At 38.9% G+C, this 10,566-nt stretch overlaps 1 protein-coding gene and 1 non-coding gene across 3 annotated transcripts in view; both read left to right on the top strand.

The window, feature by feature from the left end:
• Positions 1-10,566, top strand: part of Thrap3 (thyroid hormone receptor associated protein 3) — a 56,828-nt gene that overhangs the window by 17,191 nt on the left and 29,071 nt on the right. Inside the window, exon 2 of one of the 2 annotated variants that reach the window (XM_015485268.2) lies at positions 2,056-2,158. The gene's annotated coding sequence lies outside the window, so the exon portion shown is untranslated. Of the gene's footprint in view, positions 1-2,055; positions 2,159-3,318; positions 3,355-10,566 lie in introns of those variants that run through there. The other variant, XM_048815748.1, reaches the window with a different exon arrangement.
• On the top strand, positions 5,083-5,189 carry LOC125610429. Its single transcript, XR_007340449.1, has one exon. It is a non-coding gene; the product is annotated as a small nucleolar RNA SNORA26 (small nucleolar RNA).

Below are 10,566 nucleotides of genomic sequence, written 5' to 3'. Positions count from 1 at the left end.
TTTTTTTTTTTTTTTTTTTTTTTGGTAATGGGGATTGAACCCAGAGGTGCTTTATCACTGAGTTACATCCCTAGCCGTTTTAATTTTGAGACAGGGTCTGTCTAAGTTGCTGAGACTGCTTTTGAACTTGCAAACCTCCCGCTATATCCCTAGCCCTTTTATTTACCTTTTTAAAAAAAATATTTATTCTTAAGTTTTAGGTGGACACAACCTATTTTTTTTTTTTTTTTATTTTACATTTATGTGGTGCTGAGGATCAAACCCAGTGCCTTTTGCATGCTAGGCAAGCACTCTACCACTGAGCCACAACTCCAGCCCCTTTTATTTACTTTCGTTGCTATGGTTATGCTTTTGAAGCCAGAACAACATTAGCCCTCAAATATTATTTAAACATGTGCCTCATGGTTTAGAGGACTAGCTTTGACATTAGGGGTCAGAAGAGAGGGCAAGGTTATCCTTGTGTTTCCTTATCTTTGTTTCTCTGGTTGCCAAGGGAGCCTGAAGTGAGGTAAGAAAAAAAAAATTGCTGTTGTTTACAATAGAGATACGATTGTGTGGTCTGAAAATATTAGCATTTACCCTTTGTTTGGATTTAGGAATTATGTTCTAGTAGTGTGTGGAATGCTAGGAGTATTTTGAGCTATGCTGTGGTCTAAGGCATTGCTGTCCTTTACGTGAATTATTTTAGGCAATGTCTACTGATTTTTTTCTGCCCTTGTCCTTTAAAATTTATTCTTCATTTAGCAGCCAGAATGTGCCACAGCAGTTTGTCTTATAAGTACTGTGTGCTGGGCTAGGGTTGTAGCTCAGTGGTAAAGTGCTTGCCTAGCATATGTGAGGCACTGGGTTTGATCCTCAGCACCACATAGAATAAATAAATAAAGGTATTGTGTCATCTACAAACTTAAAAAAAATCACAAAAACTAGTTTATAGTCCAGTGAGGAAATTGACATTTAACAACAGATCATGAAATGGGTGTAATGAGAGATCTGCCTAGGGTGTCACAGTACCTAACCTGCCTAGGAGAGCCAGGGACATCTTTTGGGGAAGGAGACCCTCAAAGGAATGTTTGAGCATTTGATGAAAGGGTAGGAGACATTGTAGTTTGAGGATTCTATGGGTGCAAAGAGTTTGGATCCATAGTTTTAGGAGAGATTTTCCTTCCTGACTAAATGGGCAAGGATTCAAGTTATAGAGTCCAGAGAAAGCTGAGGTGGTTACCCAGCGTGTCCCATCTTGACAGAGTGAATGCTGAGTAAATGCAGAAAGGAAGATAAATATCGAGACTGCATCTTCGTGAACAGTAACACTTCAGTAACAAGCAGGAGTGAGGACATTATGAGTTTTCTGGTTTTAGAACTTGGTTATCCTATGTGTTGTGGGTAATATTCTATCTAGCTTTAATTTATGACTGTGTTCATAGATCTAGGAATATTATGTTTTAAATTTTTTTAAATATTTATTTTTAATTGTAGGTGGACACAATATCTTTATTTTTATGTAGTGCTGGGATCAAATCCAGTGTCTCACACATGCTAGGCGAGCACTCTACGACTGAGCCAGAACCCCACCCCCATAGATCTAGGAATATTTGGACAACTGGAATAGAAAGGTTTTTTGTGCATGTGCCTTTAGGGATGGAGATAGGGGGTATTTTAACTTGACATGTTTTTGTTAATTTAGTTTTGCATATCTCAGTTCAATTTTTTACTTGTTTCAAAGTTCACCGGGTTGAATTATGAAGCTTGCAAACTAGTCTTGCATAATGCAAACCCTAGCACCTGATATTGCCAGTAGAAGTGTTAGGTTACAAGAATGACAGTTTTAGCTTTCCATGCTGTAGGAGGTTGAATGGATGAAGATATGCGTTAGACAGTTGACCAGAGGCAGACCATCAGACCAGTACATTTTGCCAGAGAATCCTGGTGTCCATTGGAAATAAAATCGAGGGCTGGAGTTTTTGCTTATGGATTTCAGACACCAGTAATGGAATCTAATCTGCAAGGTATGGAAAAAATGGGTAACCATTTTATCACTTGTTTGTCTTATTCCAGGATTGCATCCTGACTTTGTAAATCGGAGAAGCCAGTAGTGCTGCCAGTGTTCTTTGGAGAAAGTGTTTGGATCTAGTGCATGTCAAGTCATTGTTCTAATAAGGTAAATGTGTGGTGACTGAAAAGAACGGATAATATCAAATTTTTTTAAAAAATGGGTAGCTCAAATTGCTATGAGTATAAAAAACAGTATTTTTTGAAGATTGAATATGCAAAAAGACTAAAATATCTAATTAGTCATTTTGTATTGACAATGTTAGTAAAATGAAAATACTTTGAATATATGGATTAATAAAATTGATAATAGTTTAAAAAAAGAACTAATAACTTCACTGATTTGTAAAACCAGTGTTATATGTTGAAAGTTGATTATCTATGGGATTCCTTAATGGAAGTTCTATGTTCATAAGCAGCATTTATTAAATCTACAGATTTAATAAGTGTATATGTGTAGAGATACATATGTTTGTGTATATATGTAAATATTTTGGTGAGCAGTCTTTTTCATGTGCATGTTACTTGAATGTGTTTGTTTAATCAAAATTGTAGTTATAAATTTTTGTTTGGTTTTCTTCTTTGGGGTGTCAGGGATTAAATATGGGGGTCTTAACCACTGAGCCATATTCCCAGGGTGCCCCCCCCATGTTATTTTGAGACAGAAACATGCTAAGTTTCTGAGGCCATTGCTGAGTTGCTGAGACTGGCTCTGAACTTGGAATCCTCCTGCCTCAGCCTCCTAAGTATTACAGGCATGTGCCACCCACCCCTGGCTGGAATTGTAATTTTTGTCACATGGTTTTAATAAACAACAGATTTTTTCCCTTTGGATTTTTTAGTGGCTCAAGGCATTTCATAATGAATGTTTCATAGAATGTCTTAACTCATCTCTTTTTGGTAGATAATTAGCCTTTTCCTTGTTTTCCCTTATCATGGATGAGTGTGGTGCATAAATCGTTGTATATGTTTGATTTCTTTATGTAATACATTTTCTTTAAAAAGCATCTTCTAAGCTGGGCAAAATGGTACATGGCCTGTACCAGTCCTAGCAAGTTGGGAGATGGAGGCAGGAGGATTGCAAGTTCATTTAGCAGTTAGGCCCTCAGCAATATAGCAAGATGCTATCTCAAAAAAAAAAAAAAGACTGGGGATGTAGCTCAGTGGTAAAGCACTTGAGTTTGATTCCCAGTACCAAAAATGAATAAATAGCATTTTACAGTTTATCTGTACTTAAAAAAACAAAACAAAACTTTTTTTTTTTTGCAGTGCTGGGAGTCAGACTCAGGGCCTTTTGCATGCTAGGTGAGTGCTCCACCACTGAGCTATATCCCCAGTCCCCAAAATTTTGTTGATATATGTGCAAATAAAATAATACCTAGTCATATCAGACCATCAGCTACTTTTATGTGGTTCCTGGGATTAAACCAAGTGTTTCACACATGCTAGGCAAGCGCTCTACCACTGAGCCGCAACCCAGCCCTCTGCTCTTTCTTTTGGTATTACTTCTCTAAGTAATCAGGTTAGTGTGATGGTTTTTGTCAGGCTTCCATGTCCATCTCACATGTGCAAATTTTTCTCATACCAGTTATAATGTGTTTTTGGTTAGAGCAGTATACTTGACCGATAATATTATGTTTATATACAGTTTTTTTCAAAGTCCAGTCATGTTGCATGCCGTGATTACTTTTCCTTTTTTGCACAACTATTTGTTTTCTCTGTTAATAATTAACCTTTTTTGTTGTTGTGCTTTATTTCTGTGTTTTTATCAGTAATTCCTTACCATACTCTGGCCAGCAGTGTAGATCTTCCTGAGGACATGTGTGCACTTTGGCTGCCTGGTGCGTTCTGTTCTTTTGGAGATCCCTTCTGCTTCGCCTAATATGAACATGTGCTGTAGGCAGCAGCACAGTGCAGCTGTCCTGATCTTGACATCATCCTGATGAATCCCCTCCCTCTCCTGGGCTGGGTCCAATCTCAGATTTTTCTCCCCCTTGATTGAGCTATTGGTTTTGGAAGAGTACCTTGACCTTTTTCTGTTAGCTTCCTGAAGAAGGTGCACAACATGAGAGGTAAATGTTTTAGACATTACATATCTGAAAGCTTTCATTTTATCCTTACATTGATTATTAATTTGATCAGGTATAGAATTGAAATTTGGAAATATTTTCCTTGAAAATTTTGAAGATCCTATTCTGTTGTCTTTTGGCCTCCACCATTGGTGAGATAACCTGTATGTAACCTGAAACCTTTAGACCTCTTTGTCCCAGTGTTCTGAAATTTTATAATGATCTTCTTGTTGTGGCTGTTTTCATCTAGTGGGCTATGCACTCAATAGATTCAAATTAGGTCTTAGGTTTTCCTCCTCTTCTTCTTCTTTTTTTTTTTTTTTGTATTGGGGATTGAACCCAGAGTTGCTTTACCAATGAGCTACATCCCCAGCCTCTTTCATTTTTAAGACAAGAATCTACTAAGTTGTATAGGGCCCTTGCTAATATGCTGAGGCTGGCCTTGAACTTTACAATCCTCCCACCTTAGTCTCCTGAGTTGCTGGGATTACAGGCATGTGCCACTGTGCCAGGCTCTTCTTCATTTTCTTTATTCTTCTCCTATGTCTATTATTTGGATGCTGAGTCTTTGGGACTGATCCGATAATTTTATCCTTTTTCCCCTGCTGTTTGCACCTCTGCATTTTTGTTCCATTTTCTGAGGGATTTCCTGGGCCATGTTTTCTAACCTTCTGTTTATTTTTATTTATTTTTTTTTCTGTTTATTTTTTCACCTGTGCTTTGTTGTTATTATTTTGGTATTGGGGATTGTACCCAGGGGCACTTAACCACTGAGTCATGTCCTCAGCCCTTTTTTATTTTGAGTCAGGGTCTTGCTAAATTGCTGAGGCTGACTTTGAATTTGTGATCTTCCTGGCTATTATTAATTTTCTACAGCTCCTTTATGTTGCCTTAATGAAGCAGTGAGATGAAATAGATGTGGATCGTTTCCTCTTATTAAAATAGGAGTACTGTGCCCTTTTCTGTGCCTTCTTAAGGTTGACACAGTACTTTAAGAGGCTAACACAGAGGGTAAAGGAAACCTCCATAAAACCCAGAGAAGAAGCTGGGCATATGCCTGTAATCCCAGTGGTTTGGGAGGCTGAAACAGGAGAATCGCAAGTTCAAAACCAGCCTCAGCAATGGTGAGGTGCTTAGCATCTCAATACAAAATAGGGTTGGGGAATGTGGCTCAGTGGCCGAATGCCCATGAGTTCAATCCCCAGTACCCAGAAATAACACCCCCACCACCCAGAGAAGAGATTGCAAAACTCTTTGGATCCTGTCTGGAGTTAACAGCTAGAGAAAAAAAAATGGGGGTACTAATACATACTGTGTTTCTAATAGCAGTTTGTGAATTAAGTGAATTTATAAAGCACTAAGAACAGTGTCTGGCGATTATTCTGTTATTATTGCTGTATTCTGTTGTTATTATCTTTTTGTCCTTTTATAATGAATACAATCTGAGCAAATTATTTATAATGTCTGTAATAAGGATTAGATAGGCCTATCAAATAGTCACTAATATTTTCTCTTTCTACGAATTTGAAAAGCCAACTTTGGTCTGGAGGTGTACCTCAGCTGTGGAGTGTTTACCTGGCATGACGAACCCTGGGTTTGATTCCCAGCACCAGAAAAGAAAATCTAACCTTACAAGGATGTTTTACAGAGTATATTTTCTTTTGTGGTACTGTGTATTGAGTTGATACTTGACTACCAAGGTACACCTCCAGCTGCCACCACCTCCTTTTTTAAAAAACCAATAACTTTGAGATGGTCTTGCTTAGTTGCCCAAGCTAGCCTTGAATTTGTGATCCTTCTATATCAGCCTCCAGAGTCTGTGGCATTATAGGTGTGTACCACCACACTCAGCTACAGGGTGTATTTTCTAGAATTTGTATTTTTCTTCCATTTATTTAATCTTGTTTCAGTACTCAGTGTTGTATTGAAAAAGTACATGACTTTTTTTTTTTTTTTCCCCAGTACTGGGGATTGAAGCCAGCAGTGCTTTACCCCAATGAGCTACATCCCCATTTCTTTTTATTTTGAGACAGGGTCTTGCCAAGTTGCTGGGGCTAGCCTTGAACTTGTGATCCTCCCACCTCTCTGAGGTTATGGGCTTGTGCCACTGCACCTGGCTAATAACATATTCATTAAAACAACAACAACAACAACAAAAAAAAAAAACCAGTTAAGTGGGGCTGGGAATGTAGCTCAATGATAGAGTGCTTGTCTTGCATGCTGGGGTCAATCCCCACTACTGCCCCAACAAAGAAACTCAGTGTCATGATTTGCTGCTTATTTAGTTTAATAATGAGAGTTGGAAGGAAACTGTAGGTCATTAGTTAACATATTATGGTGTCTTTTTTAAGTTAGAAAAGCCAAGATATCCTGTAAGAAATGAGAAGAGGGCTGGGTTATATATAGCTCAGTGGTAGAGTGCTTGCCTAGTAAGTGTGAAGTAGTGGGTTTAATCCTCGGTGCCACATAAAAATAAATAAATAAATAAACAAAGGCATTTAAAAAAATGGGAAGAAAATGTTCTCCTACACTCATTTAAAATGGGAACTAAAATCTCTATTACCCTCTGTGAGAGAGACAGGAGAGGATCCCCTGGAGGAGTTGCCTACTATTCTGTTCCCTGATGATGAAACATTTATTGCGTACATGATCCTGAGCTTAATAGACATTGAGTAAATCCTTGAGGGGATATCACAAGTTACCTATAGTGGTGATATTGTGATGACAAAGTTTAAATGAATAGCCCCTCAGTTTGCTGATGATTTTTCTCTGCTAACAGCTAACAGACATTTGTCTTCCAAAGGCATGGTCTTTTGACCTATATCTTCCTTGATGGTACCTTCTAGTGCACCTCTTCTATGTGATACATGCTAATTTAGCCACTAAAATATAAAAGCCTTGATTGTTCCATGTAGGAGTATATCTGATTACTTATAGACTTGTAAATGCAAGAAAAATAGAATCAGTGGCAAAGCTTGTTTATTCCCAGGGAAGTTCTAAATATCACCACCTGGTCACTTCTGGGGTTGTAGTTAAACATAGCTTAAGATATGAACTTACCTACTGTGTGCCAAGCACTTTTTATATAGGTACTTCTTTAATTCCCATGGTTATTCTATGAGGTGAAGGTCACATTAGGAAGATTGACAGTATTTTATCCAGCTAATAGGTGGCAGAAGCAAGATTTTAATCCAGTTATTTTCTGCTACCAGAGCTGCTACTAACTGTATAACCTGGCTAGTATGATAAAGTGACAATCTGATTTCATCTGGGACTGGGCGTTTTTAGATTGATAATTTACTTTAGCATATTTCTTTACTTACTTAATACCCACCTTTGTCACATCTTGAAATAACATTATGGAAGAATGTGAATGGAATGTGGTTGCTTATTATATGTTGGGATTATGGATTCCTTTTCCATCTAGCAGGGATTTATCAGTTAAGAAAGAACTTCACAAAATTCAGGTTCCTGTGTGGGAATCAGCTTTGAAATAGTGCCCTTCTGCCTGCTGTGTTCTGTGCCTCATGTAAAATATTAATCTCTTGGGTTTTTCTACTTTTCCATGTTATTGAGAAATAACATGGTCATGTTCTTTTGAAAGGTAAATGATGGAAAGAGTGGAGTTTGCCACAGGATAGGACCAGAAACTGAGACTCTGGTTGAAAAGCTGGAAAGAAATTTGACCTCTTTGCTGGCTGTGATGGAAAGAAGCCAGCAGCCCAGTTGTCCTTCACTGGATAGGATGTAGCACCCTGACTCACTCTGGGAACTCATCTTTTTTAAGTCGGATTATTGCTGCCTGAAGTTGTTGTAGGTAGATTGCTTCATGTGCAGTGATGAGACTACTTAGTCAGAGGCCAAGTCCCTGGACATTTAGTGTCTTATGGTTTCAGACAGATTGGTTAGTTTTTATAAAGGGTAGGAAATGATGTGGGAAAAAAATTTGGGAGGGATATGATTGCTGAGGTTTGAATCCAGGGGCCCTCTGTCCCTGAGCTACATCCCTAGCCCTTTTTATTTTTTGAGTCAGGGTCTTGCTAAATTGCCTGGGCTGGCCTTGAACTTGTAATCCTCCTGCCTCCGTCTCCCAAGTAGCTGGGTTTACAATTGGGTGCCAATACACCCAGCCAGAGTGTTGAGAATTTTTGAAGTTGGACCGTTGGTGCACTTGGATCCTTATTCTGTCCTTTCTACTTTTGTGTGTGTTTGAATAATAATAAATAAACTTAAAAACATCCAGGGTGGTGGCTTAAGTCTGTAATTGTAATCCCAGTTACTAAGGAGGCTGAGGTGGAAGGATCTTTTGAGCCCAGGAGTTAAAGGCCAGCCTGGACAACATAAAAAAATAAATAGCTAGGGCTGGGGAATATAGGCCAGTGGTAGAACACTTGGCCTAGCATGCACATGGCCCCAGGGTTCAAACCACAATACTGTAACAATAAAATACATACAAAACACATCTGCACATCCATGAACTTGTGGCTAGAAAAATTATGCAGAGTCAGAAGTACTCGATCCCTCTCTTGCTCCCATCCTGTCTATCCTCCCACTCTGAAGAGATAACCCCTGTTAACTCTTTGTTGCTAGCACCTATATAGATATTTCTTAAATTTACATGTGTACCCGCAGTTTACATGTTTAAAGCAGAAATTTCAGTGCTAAATTCCAGAATAATTTTATCTTTAAATTGTTTAAAATAGTAAAATTATCCTCCCCAAGGGATGATTCCCCCCCCACCACCATTTTAGAAGGTCGCTTAATGCATGTGAGGATATTTTCTGTAAATTGGAAGATCTTAGAATTGAAATAATATTGTTGACCGATTTATCTTGCAAAATAATATTAAGAGTGACTTAATAGCAGAATAAATGTCAGAAAGAGGTCTCTAATTTGATTTCTTTAGGGGTCGTGGATGGGATGTGAACGAAGCCTTGACGAATTATACTCCTAGAGATAACCGCAGCTGTTTTTGATGCTGTTTCCCCTCTTTCCCTCCTCTTTTTACTCAGGAGAGGACTGTCTCTGGAGAAAAGAATAAAATAGTAAACATGTTTAATATTTACCTGAGCTTTACTTTTCTGCTCTTAACTATCCAGAAGTATCTGGAACTCAAATGAGACCTGCTGCTCTTTAGTGAATTTTTTGCTATTTCAAAATTTATTATTTATTTTTGTGGGGACTGGGGTGGGGATTGGGGATTGAACTCAGGGGCACTTGACCACTGAGCTACATCCCCAGCCCTAGTTTGTATTTTATTTAGAGAATGTGTCTTGCTGAGTTGCTTAGTGCCTTGATGTTGCTGAGGCTGGCTTTGATCCTTCTGTCTCCACCTTCCAAGCCACTAGGATTATAGGCCACCATGCCTGGCCTTACTTTATTTTTTTAATGTGGTATTTGGTATCAAACTCAGGGGTGTTCTACCACCGAGCTACATAACCAGGCCCCTTTAAATTTTTGAGACAGGGTCTCACTAAGTTGCCGAGCCTGTACTTAAATTTGCCATCTTTCTGCCTTAGCCTCTTAAGTAGCTGGGTGTGGGCTATTGTGCCCAGCTGGATCTTTTTTTTTTTTTTTTTTTCCTTGCTGTGCTGGGGTTTGAACTCTGGCCTTGCACATGCTGGCTGGGTGAATGCTCTACAGCTGAGCTAAACCCCAAGCTCAACTGTCCACCCTCTGGTGCTGGAGATTGAACTCATGTGTGCTTAATCAATGAGCCAAATTCCCAACCCTTTTTGAGTTAGGGTCTTGCTAAATTATTGCTCAGGATGGCCTTCAACTTGGCAGTCCTCTTCCCTCAGCCTCCTGAGTTACTTAATTGGGATTATAGTGATGTGCCACTGTCTATTTCTAGTTTCGAAAATAAATGCAGTGGAATTCCAGTTTTATTCAGTTGTTTTTAATGTATCTAACTTATTTACAATATTATTATTTGTCAGCTGCTAACTGAAACAGGTGATTCCAGCCTCTACAGGTAAAGTAGCCCACTGCTTCCAAATAAACATTCTGGAAATTGATCATGTAGTGCCCTTACCATTTGTAGAGAAATAGCATGTTTCCATTTTGCTTTCTGTTTTCAGCACTCGACAGTTCTTTGCTGAATAACTTTACAAGTGGAAACCAGTCTTACTGTATAGTTAATTATTTTGTTTTTGTTTTGGGGGTCCCAGGGATTGAACTTAGGGGCACTCAACCACTGAGGCACATCCTCAGCCCTGTTTTGTATTTTATTCAGAGACAAGGTCTCATTAAGTTGCTTAGTGCCTTTCTTTTGCTGAGTGAGGTTGGCTTTGAACTCAATCCCCCATCTCAGCCTACCAAGCCGCTGGGATTACAGGTGTGTGCCACTGTGCCTGGCTTGTTCTGATTAATCTTGAGAACAGATTATGCTGCATTGAAAAGCCTTGTTTAGGCAAGCTCTCTTGCACAGAATCCCCCCCCCCCCCAA

This window comes from Marmota marmota, unplaced genomic scaffold (genome assembly GCF_001458135.2).
Source record: "Marmota marmota marmota unplaced genomic scaffold, marMar, whole genome shotgun sequence".
In the NCBI taxonomy this organism is placed as follows: Eukaryota; Metazoa; Chordata; class Mammalia; order Rodentia; family Sciuridae; genus Marmota; species Marmota marmota.
Note: the sequence above shows the minus strand (reverse complement) of the source record. Positions and strands in the feature narration are given on the sequence as shown.